Source organism: Ptiloglossa arizonensis, unplaced genomic scaffold (genome assembly GCF_051014685.1).
Source record: "Ptiloglossa arizonensis isolate GNS036 unplaced genomic scaffold, iyPtiAriz1_principal scaffold0023, whole genome shotgun sequence".
Taxonomy (NCBI): Eukaryota; Metazoa; Arthropoda; class Insecta; order Hymenoptera; family Colletidae; genus Ptiloglossa; species Ptiloglossa arizonensis.
Genome location: NW_027478393.1, coordinates 2,598,295 through 2,617,467, shown reverse-complemented (window position 1 = coordinate 2,617,467; position 19,173 = coordinate 2,598,295).

The window sequence follows — 19,173 nt, the reverse complement described above, 5'->3', positions numbered from 1 at the left end:
CGGCACGTATCGAACAGTTCTTCTCTATTATCTCGAGAACGGACACGACGACCGTACACTTTGAGCACACAGCAGCGTGTTTTAGCATGCCAGCTACACGGTGGTGTGCCTAACGTGTGGATAGCTCGAAATTTTCGTTCCGGACCGATGTGACCGGGAAGCAACACGCCGCTGGGACTTTGAAACTTTCGGCACGTATCGAACAGTTCTTCTCTATTATCTCGAGAACGGACACGACGACCGTACACTTTGAGCACACAGCAGCGTGTTTTAGCATGCCAGCTACACGGTGGTGTGCCTAACGTGTGGATAGCTCGAAATTTTCGTTCCGGACCGATGTGACCGGGAAGCATCACGCCGCTGGGACTTTGAAACTTTCGGCACGTATCGAACAGTTCTTCTCTATTATCTCGAGAACGGACACGACGACCGTACACTTTGAGCACACAGCAGCGTGTTTTAGCATGCCAGCTACACGGTGGTGTGCCTAACGTGTGGATAGCTCGAAATTTTCGTTCCGGACCGATGTGACCGGGAAGCAACACGCCGCTGGGACTTTGAAACTTTCGGCACGTATCGAACAGTTCTTCTCTATTATCTCGAGAACGGACACGACGACCGTACACTTTGAGCACACAGCAGCGTGTTTTAGCATGCCAGCTACACGGTGGTGTGCCTAACGTGTGGATAGCTCGAAATTTTCGTTCCGGACCGATGTGACCGGGAAGCAACACGCCGCTGGGACTTTGAAACTTTCGGCACGTATCGAACAGTTCTTCTCTATTATCTCGAGAACGGACACGACGACCGTACACTTTGAGCACACAGCAGCGTGTTTTAGCATGCCAGCTACACGGTGGTGTGCCTAACGTGTGGATAGCTCGAAATTTTCGTTCCGGACCGATGTGACCGGGAAGCATCACGCCGCTGGGACTTTGAAACTTTCGGCACGTATCGAACAGTTCTTCTCTATTATCTCGAGAACGGACACGACGACCGTACACTTTGAGCACACAGCAGCGTGTTTTAGCATGCCAGCTACACGGTGGTGTGCCTAACGTGTGGATAGCTCGAAATTTTCGTTCCGGACCGATGTGACCGGGAAGCAACACGCCGCTGGGACTTTGAAACTTTCGGCACGTATCGAACAGTTCTTCTCTATTATCTCGAGAACGGACACGACGACCGTACACTTTGAGCACACAGCAGCGTGTTTTAGCATGCCAGCTACACGGTGGTGTGCCTAACGTGTGGATAGCTCGAAATTTTCGTTCCGGACCGATGTGACCGGGAAGCAACACGCCGCTGGGACTTTGAAACTTTCGGCACGTATCGAACAGTTCTTCTCTATTATCTCGAGAACGGACACGACGACCGTACACTTTGAGCACACAGCAGCGTGTTTTAGCATGCCAGCTACACGGTGGTGTGCCTAACGTGTGGATAGCTCGAAATTTTCGTTCCGGACCGATGTGACCGGGAAACAACACGCCGCTGGGACTTTGAAACTTTCGGCACGTATCGAACAGTTCTTCTCTATTATCTCGAGAACGGACACGACGACCGTACACTTTGAGCACACAGCAGCGTGTTTTAGCATGCCAGCTACACGGTGGTGTGCCTAACGTGTGGATAGCTCGAAATTTTCGTTCCGGACCGATGTGACCGGGAAGCATCACGCCGCTGGGACTTTGAAACTTTCGGCACGTATCGAACAGTTCTTCTCTATTATCTCGAGAACGGACACGACGACCGTACACTTTGAGCACACAGCAGCGTGTTTTAGCATGCCAGCTACACGGTGGTGTGCCTAACGTGTGGATAGCTCGAAATTTTCGTTCCGGACCGATGTGACCGGGAAGCATCACGCCGCTGGGACTTTGAAACTTTCGGCACGTATCGAACAGTTCTTCTCTATTATCTCGAGAACGGACACGACGACCGTACACTTTGAGCACACAGCAGCGTGTTTTAGCATGCCAGCTACACGGTGGTGTGCCTAACGTGTGGATAGCTCGAAATTTTCGTTCCGGACCGATGTGACCGGGAAGCAACACGCCGCTGGGACTTTGAAACTTTCGGCACGTATCGAACAGTTCTTCTCTATTATCTCGAGAACGGACACGACGACCGTACACTTTGAGCACACAGCAGCGTGTTTTAGCATGCCAGCTACACGGTGGTGTGCCTAACGTGTGGATAGCTCGAGATTTTCGTTCCGGACCGATGTGACCGGGAAGCATCACGCCGCTGGGACTTGAAACTTTCGGCACGTATCGAACAGTTCTTCTCTATTATCTCGAGAACGGACACGACGACCGTACACTTTGAGCACACAGCAGCGTGTTTTAGCATGCCAGCTACACGGTGGTGTGCCTAACGTGTGGATAGCTCGAAATTTTCGTTCCGGACCGATGTGACCGGGAAGCAACACGCCGCTGGGACTTTGAAACTTTCGGCACGTATCGAACAGTTCTTCTCTATTATCTCGAGAACGGACACGACGACCGTACACTTTGAGCACACAGCAGCGTGTTTTAGCATGCCAGCTACACGGTGGTGTGCCTAACGTGTGGATAGCTCGAAATTTTCGTTCCGGACCGATGTGACCGGGAAACAACACGCCGCTGGGACTTTGAAACTTTCGGCACGTATCGAACAGTTCTTCTCTATTATCTCGAGAACGGACACGACGACCGTACACTTTGAGCACACAGCAGCGTGTTTTAGCATGCCAGCTACACGGTGGTGTGCCTAACGTGTGGATAGCTCGAAATTTTCGTTCCGGACCGATGTGACCGGGAAGCAACACGCCGCTGGGACTTTGAAACTTTCGGCACGTATCGAACAGTTCTTCTCTATTATCTCGAGAACGGACACGACGACCGTACACTTTGAGCACACAGCAGCGTGTTTTAGCATGCCAGCTACACGGTGGTGTGCCTAACGTGTGGATAGCTCGAAATTTTCGTTCCGGACCGATGTGACCGGGAAGCAACACGCCGCTGGGACTTTGAAACTTTCGGCACGTATCGAACAGTTCTTCTCTATTATCTCGAGAACGGACACGACGACCGTACACTTTGAGCACACAGCAGCGTGTTTTAGCATGCCAGCTACACGGTGGTGTGCCTAACGTGTGGATAGCTCGAGATTTTCGTTCCGGACCGATGTGACCGGGAAGCATCACGCCGCTGGGACTTTGAAACTTTCGGCACGTATCGAACAGTTCTTCTCTATTATCTCGAGAACGGACACGACGACCGTACACTTTGAGCACACAGCAGCGTGTTTTAGCATGCCAGCTACACGGTGGTGTGCCTAACGTGTGGATAGCTCGAAATTTTCGTTCCGGACCGATGTGACCGGGAAGCAACACGCCGCTGGGACTTTGAAACTTTCGGCACGTATCGAACAGTTCTTCTCTATTATCTCGAGAACGGACACGACGACCGTACACTTTGAGCACACAGCAGCGTGTTTTAGCATGCCAGCTACACGGTGGTGTGCCTAACGTGTGGATAGCTCGAGATTTTCGTTCCGGACCGATGTGACCGGGAAGCATCACGCCGCTGGGACTTTGAAACTTTCGGCACGTATCGAACAGTTCTTCTCTATTATCTCGAGAACGGACACGACGACCGTACACTTTGAGCACACAGCAGCGTGTTTTAGCATGCCAGCTACACGGTGGTGTGCCTAACGTGTGGATAGCTCGAAATTTTCGTTCCGGACCGATGTGACCGGGAAGCAACACGCCGCTGGGACTTTGAAACTTTCGGCACGTATCGAACAGTTCTTCTCTATTATCTCGAGAACGGACACGACGACCGTACACTTTGAGCACACAGCAGCGTGTTTTAGCATGCCAGCTACACGGTGGTGTGCCTAACGTGTGGATAGCTCGAAATTTTCGTTCCGGACCGATGTGACCGGGAAGCATCACGCCGCTGGGACTTTGAAACTTTCGGCACGTATCGAACAGTTCTTCTCTATTATCTCGAGAACGGACACGACGACCGTACACTTTGAGCACACAGCAGCGTGTTTTAGCATGCCAGCTACACGGTGGTGTGCCTAACGTGTGGATAGCTCGAAATTTTCGTTCCGGACCGATGTGACCGGGAAGCAACACGCCGCTGGGACTTTGAAACTTTCGGCACGTATCGAACAGTTCTTCTCTATTATCTCGAGAACGGACACGACGACCGTACACTTTGAGCACACAGCAGCGTGTTTTAGCATGCCAGCTACACGGTGGTGTGCCTAACGTGTGGATAGCTCGAAATTTTCGTTCCGGACCGATGTGACCGGGAAGCAACACGCCGCTGGGACTTTGAAACTTTCGGCACGTATCGAACAGTTCTTCTCTATTATCTCGAGAACGGACACGACGACCGTACACTTTGAGCACACAGCAGCGTGTTTTAGCATGCCAGCTACACGGTGGTGTGCCTAACGTGTGGATAGCTCGAGATTTTCGTTCCGGACCGATGTGACCGGGAAGCATCACGCCGCTGGGACTTGAAACTTTCGGCACGTATCGAACAGTTCTTCTCTATTATCTCGAGAACGGACACGACGACCGTACACTTTGAGCACACAGCAGCGTGTTTTAGCATGCCAGCTACACGGTGGTGTGCCTAACGTGTGGATAGCTCGAAATTTTCGTTCCGGACCGATGTGACCGGGAAGCAACACGCCGCTGGGACTTTGAAACTTTCGGCACGTATCGAACAGTTCTTCTCTATTATCTCGAGAACGGACACGACGACCGTACACTTTGAGCACACAGCAGCGTGTTTTAGCATGCCAGCTACACGGTGGTGTGCCTAACGTGTGGATAGCTCGAAATTTTCGTTCCGGACCGATGTGACCGGGAAGCATCACGCCGCTGGGACTTTGAAACTTTCGGCACGTATCGAACAGTTCTTCTCTATTATCTCGAGAACGGACACGACGACCGTACACTTTGAGCACACAGCAGCGTGTTTTAGCATGCCAGCTACACGGTGGTGTGCCTAACGTGTGGATAGCTCGAAATTTTCGTTCCGGACCGATGTGACCGGGAAGCAACACGCCGCTGGGACTTTGAAACTTTCGGCACGTATCGAACAGTTCTTCTCTATTATCTCGAGAACGGACACGACGACCGTACACTTTGAGCACACAGCAGCGTGTTTTAGCATGCCAGCTACACGGTGGTGTGCCTAACGTGTGGATAGCTCGAAATTTTCGTTCCGGACCGATGTGACCGGGAAGCAACACGCCGCTGGGACTTTGAAACTTTCGGCACGTATCGAACAGTTCTTCTCTATTATCTCGAGAACGGACACGACGACCGTACACTTTGAGCACACAGCAGCGTGTTTTAGCATGCCAGCTACACGGTGGTGTGCCTAACGTGTGGATAGCTCGAAATTTTCGTTCCGGACCGATGTGACCGGGAAACAACACGCCGCTGGGACTTTGAAACTTTCGGCACGTATCGAACAGTTCTTCTCTATTATCTCGAGAACGGACACGACGACCGTACACTTTGAGCACACAGCAGCGTGTTTTAGCATGCCAGCTACACGGTGGTGTGCCTAACGTGTGGATAGCTCGAAATTTTCGTTCCGGACCGATGTGACCGGGAAGCAACACGCCGCTGGGACTTTGAAACTTTCGGCACGTATCGAACAGTTCTTCTCTATTATCTCGAGAACGGACACGACGACCGTACACTTTGAGCACACAGCAGCGTGTTTTAGCATGCCAGCTACACGGTGGTGTGCCTAACGTGTGGATAGCTCGAAATTTTCGTTCCGGACCGATGTGACCGGGAAGCAACACGCCGCTGGGACTTTGAAACTTTCGGCACGTATCGAACAGTTCTTCTCTATTATCTCGAGAACGGACACGACGACCGTACACTTTGAGCACACAGCAGCGTGTTTTAGCATGCCAGCTACACGGTGGTGTGCCTAACGTGTGGATAGCTCGAAATTTTCGTTCCGGACCGATGTGACCGGGAAGCATCACGCCGCTGGGACTTTGAAACTTTCGGCACGTATCGAACAGTTCTTCTCTATTATCTCGAGAACGGACACGACGACCGTACACTTTGAGCACACAGCAGCGTGTTTTAGCATGCCAGCTACACGGTGGTGTGCCTAACGTGTGGATAGCTCGAAATTTTCGTTCCGGACCGATGTGACCGGGAAGCAACACGCCGCTGGGACTTTGAAACTTTCGGCACGTATCGAACAGTTCTTCTCTATTATCTCGAGAACGGACACGACGACCGTACACTTTGAGCACACAGCAGCGTGTTTTAGCATGCCAGCTACACGGTGGTGTGCCTAACGTGTGGATAGCTCGAAATTTTCGTTCCGGACCGATGTGACCGGGAAGCATCACGCCGCTGGGACTTTGAAACTTTCGGCACGTATCGAACAGTTCTTCTCTATTATCTCGAGAACGGACACGACGACCGTACACTTTGAGCACACAGCAGCGTGTTTTAGCATGCCAGCTACACGGTGGTGTGCCTAACGTGTGGATAGCTCGAAATTTTCGTTCCGGACCGATGTGACCGGGAAGCAACACGCCGCTGGGACTTTTTTTTTTTTTTTTTTTTTTTTTTAACGTGGGGGAAATCTTCGAAAGACCCCCCCGCCGCCTGGGGAGGGGCGGGGGGAGTGTGGGATTCCCCGCGCCCGGAGGAAACCCATCGGGCGCGGGACCTACCCACTAAAACCCACCACGGTGGCCATCCTCGCACTATGCAGGGGGAGCACCTGGGACCGAAGACATCATAACATCAGGTGCTCCCCCGTGCAGGGCTCTCGCGCCCGTGTCCTCCCGTTCCAGGGAAGGGAGGGGGTACTTCACCCTCCCTTCCCTGTTTTCTCCTCGGCGCTCTGGCGCCCGACGTCGGAGCAGGGCCACACTGCTCCGACGTCCCACTCCCGGGGGCCGCCCGAGGGCGGCCGCGAGTCCCACACTCGCGACCGCCCACGGCCCCCATAGCCGCGCCGGAGGCACGGCCCTGGGACCGTGCCGTCGGCGCGGCCGCACCCGGCCGTACGCTCCCGAGGGCGGCTCTGGCCTCTCCGCCCTCGAGAGCGTCGCCGTCCCTTACTCTTCCCACCCTTCACACGACGGGCGGTGGCACGAGCCTCAAGGGCTACGCACCCCCGCCCGCCGCTCTCAGGGTGGCCTCCCCGGCCCTTCCGGAGGCCCACCCGCCCCCGGCCTCGGACGGGGCCTCGCTCGCGGACGCCCGCTCTCGCGAATGCGGCTCGCGGCCTCCTTCTGCGAGATTACCTCCTCGCAGAAGGAGGACACGGCCCGCCACTTCGTCTCGCTGCCGAGCATGGCCTGTACCACGCCCGGCAGCGATAGGTCCGCCCCAATCACGGCCGTGAGGACACGGCGCTCCACCCCCCAGGCCGGACACACCTCGAGGGTGTGTTGCGCCGTGTCCTCGTCCGCTGGACAGTGCCAGCAGCGCGCCGCCTCCTCCACACCGATCCGGCACAGGTACTGTCCGAAGCATCCGTGCCCGGACAGCACCTGCACCAACCGGTAGGTGAGTGAGCCGAAGCGCCTACCCAGCCACTCAAACAGGACCGGCCGGATAGCCCGGACAGTCCTCTGGCCGAACAACGGCTCGGCCAGCCGCTGCTGCCAAAGCTGCAGCATGGACTCCCGGGCCTGGCGCCTGAGGGCCTCCACCTCGCATCCCGCCAGGACCACCCCATCCTCGCGGGCGCGCATGCGGCCCTCGTAGAAAGCCGCATGCGCGCCCGCGATCAAGTCCGCCGGGGGTAGCCCTGACAGGACGCTCGCCGCCTCATACGAAACGGTCCGGTACCCCCGGGCGATCCGCAATGCAAGCCGCCTTTGAACCCGGCGCAGCAATACCTTGCTGCGCCGGGAGGCGGCCGGGTCGCCCGCCCAAACGGGGGCCCCGTATAGGGCCACCGAGTGGACCATTCCCGCGTAGAGGCGGCGAACCCGGTCACTCGGGCCCCGCAGGTTGGGGAGGATACGGCCCAAAGCGCCAACTATCCCCTCCAACCGCGGGGCCAGGGCCCGGAAATGACCCTCGAAGCGCCAGTGGCTGTCGAGGCGAAGTCCCAGATATTTCATCTGAGACCTCACCTCGACGTCTGTCTCACCCACCCGGATCAGGGGGGGAGGCGGCTCTCCCCGGGGTCTATACATCCCGAGTACCTCGGTTTTGTGGAGAGCCACCTCCAAACCGATCCCCCTGATCCGGGAGACGACGCGCCGGGCACCGTCCTCGGCGGCCCGAACAGCCCCCCTCCAGTCCCCCCCGACGGCCAACAACAAGGTGTCGTCCGCGTAGCACGTCAGACTGACGCCGTCGGGGAGGTCTTCGGCCCGCAGGACGGTGTCGTACCCGAGGTTCCACAGCAGGGGTCCTAACACCGACCCCTGCGGAACCCCGGAGTACACCGCTCTCCTCTCCGTCCCGCACCGGCCCGGATACTCGATCCACCTGTCGCGGAGGTAGTCCTCGACGACTGCCCTAAGGTAGGCGGGGACTCGATGTTCCTCAAGCCCCCGCCTAATCGCCTCCCAGGGTAGGGTGTTAAACGCATTGGCGATGTCCAAGGACACCGCCAATGCCACCCCACCCCGGGAGACCGCCGAGGCCGAGAGGGACCGGACGCGTCGAATCGCGTCGATCGTCGACCGGCCCTCCCGGAACCCGAACTGGCACTCCGCCAGCCCGGGCCCACCCCGCGACAGGTGCCCGACGATGCGGGCCGCCACGACTCTTTCCAGGAGCTTGCCCACATCGTCGAGCAGGCAAATCGGCCGGTACGCGGACGGAGAGTCCGCGGGCCTACCCTCTTTCCGGAGGAGGACCATTCGGGCCACCTTCCATGCGGAGGGGAATCGCCCGGCCTCCAGGCAGCGGTCGAATAGCTCCCGGAGGCCGTCACCCAGGACGTCCGCGGCCAAGACCAAGACTCGGCCGGGCACTCCCGAAGGACCCGGGGCAGTATCCTTCGCCCCGAGTCTTCGGATGGCCGCGGCTAGCTCCCCAGCCGAGACCCCCAGCTCCGCGGACCAGGTGGTCGGGTCCGCAGAGGGACGTGGCCCGCTCTCCCCCACGATCGGGAAGAGCGTGTCGACCACGTCCCTCAAGAGCTGGGGGTCGAGACCCTCGGTGATCGGGGGCGCCCATGGCCGGAGTTTATTCAGAACTATCCGGTATGGGCGCCCCCATGGATCCCGCTCGAGGGTCTCGAGGAGCTCCTTCCAGCTCTGGGCCTTGGCCCGTTTGATGGCGACCTGCAGAGCCCTCTTTCCCGCGCGATAGGACTCGTACAGTTCCGCCGCCCTAGCCCGCGCGCCGTCGTCGCCGTTCCGTCCGGCCCGACGACGCGCGCGGGTGTACTGGCGTCGGGCCCGGACGCATGCTTTCCGCAATTCCCCGATTTCGCCCGACCACCAGTACACCGCCCGACGAGGAGACCGCGGCCCGGCCCGGGGCATCGCCGCGTCGCAAATGCGCGCGATGGCGCTCCCGAGCCGAGCCACGGCCCCCTCCAGGTCGGGCAGCCTGGTCTCCCGTCGAGGCCAGGTTTCGGCCAGAGCGGCTGCCACCAGGACGTCCTTGTCAAGGCGCCGAAGCGCCCATCTGCGTGGTGGTGGTGGGGCGCTACCCGCTCCCGGGCGGAGGCGTCGGTGCGGGGCCGCGGCGGCCTCGGGGGAGGTCAAGACCACGCGGATATACCGGTGGTCCGATAATGTCTCCTCCCCCACCACCACGTCCCACCCGGACACCATACGCGCGGCGCCGGGGGATCCAAACGTCAAATCCACTATGGACCCTCCCCCGCGCCGCACGCACGTCAGCTCCGACCCCCGGTTAATCAACCGGAGGTCGAAGCCCGCCGCCCAGTCGCCCAGAGCCTCGCCCCTCCGATTGGTCCTGGGGGACCCCCATGCCACAGACCAGGCATTGAAGTCCCCCAGGACCAGCACCGGCCGGGGCGCAATCCTTGTGAGGCACGCCCCCACCCCGGCCAGGTACTGCTCGAAGGCAGCAAGGCCGCAGTTGGGCGAAACGTAGCACCCCACCACGGCGACTCCCCCCCACTGGACGGCGACGAATCCCGCCCCGTTCTCCAGTAAGGAGAACGGAGGGGACCCGTCACCGCCCTGCCACACAGCCGCCACCAAGCCGCCCGCATCCCCCATCCAATGCGGATGGTCGGGGACGCGGTACGGCTCGGCGGCGACTGCCAGACCACCCCCCCACTCCGCCAGCGTCTGACACATCAGGTCCTGCGCTGCACGGCAGTGGTTGAGGTTGGCCTGCAGGAGGAGGCGGGGAGCCATTATTTGATGGCCTCCTCACCGCCTCCTGGTGGCACCTCCGTGAGGACGGCGGCGGGGCCGATGTCCACCTCCATCGCGGACACCAACGCCGTCGCCGCCTCCGACCTCTTCCTTGCGGCCGTCGCGTCGGTCGCGGCCAGGTCCGCGGGCGCCGCGGCGCTCGCAGCTGGGGCCGCTCTCACCGGCGCCGGGAGCGGCCCCGGCGCCCCCCTCCTCTGCCCTCGTCGGGATGGGGGGGTACACTGCTTCCCCCCCATTCGGTGCGCGGCGGGTCTCCCCATGTCCGCACACAGCGGGCACTTGGGGGCCGCCGCGCAGTGGCTCGCGCGGTGGCCTTCGGCACCGCAGCGGTAACAAGCACCGCTGCGGTCCACCGCGGAGGTGCACCGCTGCCTGACATGGCCCGTCTCCAGGCAGCGGTAGCACTGGAGTGGGCGTTGGGCGAGGACCTCGATCCTCGCCGACACCCACCCCACCACGATCCTCCCGACTGCTTCTAACTTCCGGGCAGCCGGAAGAGGGCACCGTGCCCACACCGCTCCCAGGCCGGAGGAGGACCGCCGGACCTCCCCGGTCCGGATGTCCCCCTCAGAGCAGCCACCGGCCTGGGCCAGCGCCCTGGCCACCTCCTCCCGGGTGACCGAGTCGTCCAGCCCACAAACGCGCAGCTCCGCGCTCTTTGTGGGCCGGGCGACCCTGACACCCCGGGGTGCCAAGGCCTCGCCCAGCTTTTCGGCCAGTCGGTCCGCCCTGGCTGCGTTGTCGGGGCCGCTCACGCGCAGCATGAGCGCCCCCGTCACCGCCCATCTCGGGCGGACCGACTCGATGGCGAGTGCGGCCAAGGATATATTTTCCTTGGCCGCTGCCATCACCTCCCCGTAGGAGACGCCCCCCCCCTCCGGGACGGTCAGCATAACTGCTGCCGTTGAAGGGGGGCGTCCCAGACGGGGCTTCGCCCTCCCCGCCTTTCCGTCCCTCTTCGGGGCAACCGGCGGGGGAGGCGGCGGCACCCGGGCCGCCCTCCTCGCCGTCCTTCCCGCCCTTCGGCCCAGCACTTCGGTCCACAAGGGACCGGATGGGGGCGGCGGCGGAGGCATTTGTGCCCCCGCCGTCGCCCCCACCACGGCACCCCTGCCCTTCGTCTTTGCCGCAGGGCCCGGAACCGCGATGGTCCCCCCCTGCGGTTCCCCGCCCCCCGGTTGTTTCCCGGGCCCGGTCCTCGGTCCCGCCGGCGCTCCGCCCTTGGGGCGAAGCGCCGCCCGGATTTCGCCGCGGATGACGGCCATCATGGCCGCCATCTTGGCGTCCATGAGGAGCTCGATGCTCCTCATGGACGTCGCTGGTGTGGGGGGAGCTCCCGCCTTCCCCCTCCCACACGTGCAGTCGCCCGTCGGCCCCGGATGCGGGCGCCTCCTAAGGGCGTCCGTCTCCCTCCGCGAGCACGCCAGCTCGTCTTGCAGCGCCTCCACACGCTGCCTTAGCTGGGCGTTCGTGCTCTCCAAGGCAGCTGGGACACGTCGTTCCAGCTCCTGGAGAGCCCTCCGCGCCTCCGTCGCGGCCTGGCCAACCGACCTCGCGGAGGCTGTAGTCAGCCCCCGCGAGGTGGTGGCCACCTTCTCCATAGACCTCAGGGACGAGGCAATACGGGCCGATACATGGGCCGTATCCTCGTCCCTGAGGTCCTCCTCCCCGTCGCTCACCGTGAGCAACGGTGGAGCAGCGGACGTGGACGGAGCTTCCTCCGTCCTCCGCCCCTCCACCGTCCTGCGCCTCTTTACGCCCGCGGCGCTGGTCGCGGACGCCAGGGACGAGACCGACGCCGTCTCGTCCCCCTCCTCGAACGGCGCCCGGTGGGGCACGAGTGCCCCCTCCGTCGCCACACTTCGCGCCACTCGCTCCGACCCCCCTCCCCCTTTTTTCTTTTTTGGCATATTACTCATTTTTTTTCCCACGCGTAGGTCGGAAAGTAAGTCGACCCGGGCAGAGCCGCCATACCCGGGCAGGCCTAAATACTCCGGGGGGTCGGCAGGTACCCCGGAGTTGGCCGCTTGGGATTGGGGCCTCCCCCCCAACCACGCATCCCATCACCGCGCACCGTAGCTTAGGATTGGAGGGCAATTTATAGAGTTACCATCCTCGCGGCCCGGGCGGTAAAGCCAAGGCCCCCGTCCCTCCTGCCGTCACGTACCACTCTCAAAGCCAAAAGAGGAATTGGGAGTGGGTCGTTGCGACGACCAACAGGAGTCTTACGGTGTGGTTTGGCATCGGGCACCTCGGGTTTGCCAGTCCCGTACTGTAGCAACAAGCTACAGCCCCTGAGGGATCCCCTCGAAACTTAGACTCACATCGAACAAAATCCACCTACGATTCCCTTCTTCTCTTCTTCTCTTCTACAAACACCTCCAATCCCAGAACACATTATCTTCCTTCTAACCCTTGTGTGTTCGTCCACCGAGTACGTTAGCTCCCCGTCGTCGTACAGATCGAACCATCTTCTCTGCCACCTGTTGGTCCGATTCAGGGGATTCGAGAAGTCCCAGCCGGGGGCGACGAACAGGTATCCGCATTTTGAAATCTTCCTCGTGGCCCTGTTGCATTCCAGAGCCTCCGCGCTGTGCTCCTCCTTCTGCTTGAAGCAGCTGCTGCACTTGCTCTTGTTGAATATGTTCGGCGCGAACTTCCTGCACTCGGCGCCGGTGCCACGGACGCCCGCCGTGCCGCCCGACATCGCGACACGTGCGAATTAACCGCGACGACCGGACAGCATCGTTCGCCTCTCGTCCCCTTCCCTTCGTCCGCCGTTACGAACCACGGCAAGCTTCTCCGCGTGTTCGATTCCTCTTCTTCCGCTGTTGCGCCCGTCCCGGAACAACAAGTTTTATTTACGCGCGATTTCGTTCCGTTGATACGCGCATATGATACGCGCGGACGCGTCACCGAGTAGTCGCCGGCCAGTCTTCGTGCCCGTTACATTAACGGATCGAGTTAACAGGATTTCGTATTCTCGTTCCGAGCAAGGATCACACTTCGGGTATTCGTTCCTTTTTACTCGGTGACGTCGGCGAGAATCTCGCGATATATCGATTCCCGCTACCGCGATCGAATGGAACGCGCCAATTTGTCGAAAGTACCGCGTATCGCGATAATCCGATAATCCGATAATCCGATAATCCGATAATCCGCGGGGCACTTCCGCCCAGCGTGTTCCGTCCCGCTTTTTGTTTACACGACCGGGACGAGTATACGAGACAAGGACTCGTCGGAATTTCGTAATGAATACGTAATGAATACGCGAGCGCGTCGCGCGTCGCGCGTGTTTACGATGTGTTTATGTCACGAGGACGAAAGGGAAACACGCGCGTATACGATGCTGTTGTCAACATCGACGCGATTCGTTCGCGAAACGATCGTTCCGAATCCGATAGCAGGTGACTGTTCTCTGTCCTTGTTTTCCGCCGTTCGTTCGCCCGTGCCCCGCGGTCCGTGTTTCTTGTTGACAATCTTTTCTCCGTGACCTGCTCCGAAAGAGCACGTGGATCGAACGCGACACTCCGAATCACACGAAGCTATTTATAGACACACCCGCGTGCACCCGTAGTTAACGTGTCGCAGCACCGTTCACCGATGAACTCTCGATTGTTCAACGAATCGAATCGAACCCTCGTACGCACGTGCGTGCGATTCGCGTATACGGGTCTTACCTTTTTCAATGCGAACAACACAACGTCCCGATACGCACCACACCGTCCTTCTCCTGTCCTTGTTTTCCGCCGTTCGCTCGTGCCCCGCGGTCCGTGTTTCTTGTTGACAATCTTTTCTCCGTGACCTGCTCCGAAAGAGCACGTGGATCAAACGCGACACTCCGAATCACACGAAGCTATTTATAGACACACCCGCGTGCACCCGTAGTTAACGTGTCACAGCACCGTTCACCGATGATCTCTCAATTGTTCAACGAATCAAATCAAAACCCTCGTACGCACGTGCGTGCGGTTCGCGTGTACGGGTCCTACCTTTTCAATGCGAACAACACAACACAACGTCAACACAACGTCTCGCCGTCCCGACACGCCGCACACGTCCGTCTCCGTCGGCTGCCGGCGCACGACTCACGCCGCTGGGACTTTGAAACTTTCGGCACGTATCGAACAGTTCTTCTCTATTATCTCGAGAACGGACACGACGACCGTACACTTTGAGCACACAGCAGCGTGTTTTAGCATGCCAGCTACACGGTGGTGTGCCTAACGTGTGGATAGCTCGAAATTTTCGTTCCGGACCGATGTGACCGGGAAGCAACACGCCGCTGGGACTTTGAAACTTTCGGCACGTATCGAACAGTTCTTCTCTATTATCTCGAGAACGGACACGACGACCGTACACTTTGAGCACACAGCAGCGTGTTTTAGCATGCCAGCTACACGGTGGTGTGCCTAACGTGTGGATAGCTCGAGATTTTCGTTCCGGACCGATGTGACCGGGAAGCATCACGCCGCTGGGACTTTGAAACTTTCGGCACGTATCGAACAGTTCTTCTCTATTATCTCGAGAACGGACACGACGACCGTACACTTTGAGCACACAGCAGCGTGTTTTAGCATGCCAGCTACACGGTGGTGTGCCTAACGTGTGGATAGCTCGAAATTTTCGTTCCGGACCGATGTGACCGGGAAGCAACACGCCGCTGGAACTTTGAAACTTTCGGCACGTATCGAACAGTTCTTCTCTATTATCTCGAGAACGGACACGACGACCGTACACTTTGAGCACACAGCAGCGTGTTTTAGCATGCCAGCTACACGGTGGTGTGCCTAACGTGTGGATAGCTCGAGATTTTCGTTCCGGACCGATGTGACCGGGAAGCAACACGCCGCTGGGACTTTGAAACTTTCGGCACGTATCGAACAGTTCTTCTCTATTATCTCGAGAACGGACACGACGACCGTACACTTTGAGCACACAGCAGCGTGTTTTAGCATGCCAGCTACACGGTGGCGTGCCTAACGTGTGGATAGCTCGAAATTTTCGTTCCGGACCGATGTGACCGGGAAGCAACACGCCGCTGGGACTTTGAAACTTTCGGCACGTATCGAACAGTTCTTCTCTATTATCTCGAGAACGGACACGACGACCGTACACTTTGAGCACACAGCAGCGTGTTTTAGCATGCCAGCTACACGGTGGTGTGCCTAACGTGTGGATAGCTCGAAATTTTCGTTCCGGACCGATGTGACCGGGAAACAACACGCCGCTGGGACTTTGAAACTTTCGGCACGTATCGAACAGTTCTTCTCTATTATCTCGAGAACGGACACGACGACCGTACACTTTGAGCACACAGCAGCGTGTTTTAGCATGCCAGCTACACGGTGGTGTGCCTAACGTGTGGATAGCTCGAAATTTTCGTTCCGGACCGATGTGACCGGGAAACATCACGCCGCTGGGACTTTGAAACTTTCGGCACGTATCGAACAGTTCTTCTCTATTATCTCGAGAACGGACACGACGACCGTACACTTTGAGCACACAGCAGCGTGTTTTAGCATGCCAGCTACACGGTGGTGTGCCTAACGTGTGGATAGCTCGAAATTTTCGTTCCGGACCGATGTGACCGGGAAGCAACACGCCGCTGGGACTTTGAAACTTTCGGCACGTATCGAACAGTTCTTCTCTATTATCTCGAGAACGGACACGACGACCGTACACTTTGAGCACACAGCAGCGTGTTTTAGCATGCCAGCTACACGGTGGTGTGCCTAACGTGTGGATAGCTCGAAATTTTCGTTCCGGACCGATGTGACCGGGAAACAACACGCCGCTGGGACTTTGAAACTTTCGGCACGTATCGAACAGTTCTTCTCTATTATCTCGAGAACGGACACGACGACCGTACACTTTGAGCACACAGCAGCGTGTTTTAGCATGCCAGCTACACGGTGGTGTGCCTAACGTGTGGATAGCTCGAAATTTTCGTTCCGGACCGATGTGACCGGGAAGCAACACGCCGCTGGGACTTTTTTTTTTTTTTTTTTTTTTTTTTTTTTTTTAACGTGGGGGAAATCTTCGAAAGACCCCCCCGCCGCCTGGGGAGGGGCGGGGGGAGTGTGGGATTCCCCGCGCCCGGAAGGAAACCCATCGGGCGCGGGACCTACCCACTAAAACCCACCACGGTGGCCATCCTCGCACTATGCAGGGGGAGCACCTGGGACCGAAGACATCATAACATCAGGTGCTCCCCCGTGCAGGGCTCTCGCGCCCGTGTCCTCCCGTTCCAGGGAAGGGAGGGGGTACTTCACCCTCCCTTCCCTGTTTTCTCCTCGGCGCTCTGGCGCCCGACGTCGGAGCAGGGCCACACTGCTCCGACGTCCCACTCCCGGGGGCCGCCCGAGGGCGGCCGCGAGTCCCACACTCGCGACCGCCCACGGCCCCCATAGCCGCGCCGGAGGCACGGCCCTGGGACCGTGCCGTCGGCGCGGCCGCACCCCGGCCCGTACGCTCCCGAGGGCGGCTCTGGCCTCTCCGCACTCGAGAGCGTCGCCGTCCCTTATTCCTCCCACCCCTCAGACGACGGGCGGTGGCACGAGCCTCAAGGGCTACGCACCACCGCCCGCCGCTCTCAGGGTGGCCTCCCCAGCCCTTCCGGAGGCCCACCCGCCCCCGGCCTCGGACGGGGCCTCGCTCGCGGTCTCCCGCTCTCGCGAATGCGGCTCGCGGCCTCCTTCTGCGAGATTACCTCCTCGCAGAAGGAGGCCACGGCCCGCCACTTCGTCTCGCTGCCGAGCATGGCCTGTACCACGCCCGGCAGCGATAGGTCCGCCCCAATCACGGCCGTGAGGACTCGGCGCTCCACCCCCCAGGCCGGACACACCTCGAGGGTGTGTTGCGCCGTGTCCTCGTCCGCTGGACAGTGCCAGCAGCGCGCCGCCTCTTCCACACCGATCCGGCACAGGTACTGACCGAAGCATCCGTGCCCGGACAGCACCTGCACCAACCGGTAGGTGAGTGAGCCGAAGCGCCTACCCAGCCACTCAAACAGGACCGGCCGGATAGCCCGGACAGTCCTCTGGCCGAACAACGGCTCGGCCAGCCGCTGCTGCCAAAGCTGCAGCATGGACTCCCGGGCCTGGCGCCTGAGGGCCTCCACCTCGCATCCCGCCAGGACCACCCCATCCTCGCGGGCAACGCCGCTGGGACTTTGAAACTTTCGGCACGTATCGAACAGTTCTTCTCTATTATCTCGAGAACGGACACGACGACCGTACACTTTGAGCACACAGCATCGTGTTTTAGCATGCCAGCTAAACGGTGGTGTGCCTAACGTGTGGATAGCTCGAGATTTTCGTTCCGGACCGATGTGACCGGGAAGCATCACGCCGCTGGGACTTTGAAACTTTCGGCACGTATCGAACAGTTCTTCTCTATTATCTCGAGAACGGACACGACGACCGTACACTTTGAGCACACAGCAGCGTGTTTTAGCATGCCAGCTACACGGTGGTGTGCCTAACGTGTGGATAGCTCGAAATTTTCGTTCCGGACCGATGTGACCGGGAAGCATCACGCCGCTGGGACTTTGAAACTTTCGGCACGTATCGAACAGTTCTTCTCTATTATCTCGAGAACGGACACGACGACCGTACACTTTGAGCACACAGCAGCGTGTTTTAGCATGCCAGCTACACGGTGGTGTGCCTAACGTGTGGATAGCTCGAAATTTTCGTTCCGGACCGATGTGACCGGGAAACAACACGCCGCTGGGACTTTGAAACTTTCGGCACGTATCGAACAGTTCTTCTCTATTATCTCGAGAACGGACACGACGACCGTACACTTTGAGCACACAGCAGCGTGTTTTAGCATGCCAGCTACACGGTGGTGTGCCTAACGTGTGGATAGCTCGAAATTTTCGTTCCGGACCGATGTGACCGGGAAACATCACGCCGCTGGGACTTTGAAACTTTCGGCACGTATCGAACAGTTCTTCTCTATTATCTCGAGAACGGACACGACGACCGTACACTTTGAGCACACAGCAGCGTGTTTTAGCATGCCAGCTACACGGTGGTGTGCCTAACGTGTGGATAGCTCGAGATTTTCGTTCCGGACCGATGTGACCGGGAAGCATCACGCCGCTGGGACTTTGAAACTTTCGGCACGTATCGAACAGTTCTTCTCTATTATCTCGAGAACGGACACGACGACCGTACACTTTGAGCACACAGCAGCGTGTTTTAGCATGCCAGCTACACGGTGGTGTGCCTAACGTGTGGATAGCTCGAAATTTTCGTTCCGGACCGATGTGACCGGGAAACAACACGCCGCTGGGACTTTGAAACTTTCGGCACGTATCGAACAGTTCTTCTCTATTATCTCGAGAACGGACACGACGACCGTACACTTTGAGCACACAGCAGCGTGTTTTAGCATGCCAGCTACACGGTGGTGTGCCTAACGTGTGGATAGCTCGAAATTTTCGTTCCGGACCGATGTGACCGGGAAGCAACACGCCGCTGGGACTTTGAAACTTTCGGCACGTATCGAACAGTTCTTCTCTATTATCTCGAGAACGGACACGACGACCGTACACTTTGAGCACACAGCAGCGTGTTTTAGCATGCCAGCTACACGGTGGTGTGCCTAACGTGTGGATAGCTCGAAATTTTCGTTCCGGACCGATGTGACCGGGAAACAACACGCCGCTGGGACTTTGAAACTTTCGGCACGTATCGAACAGTTCTTCTCTATTATCTCGAGAACGGACACGACGACCGTACACTTTGAGCACACAGCAGCGTGTTTTAGCAT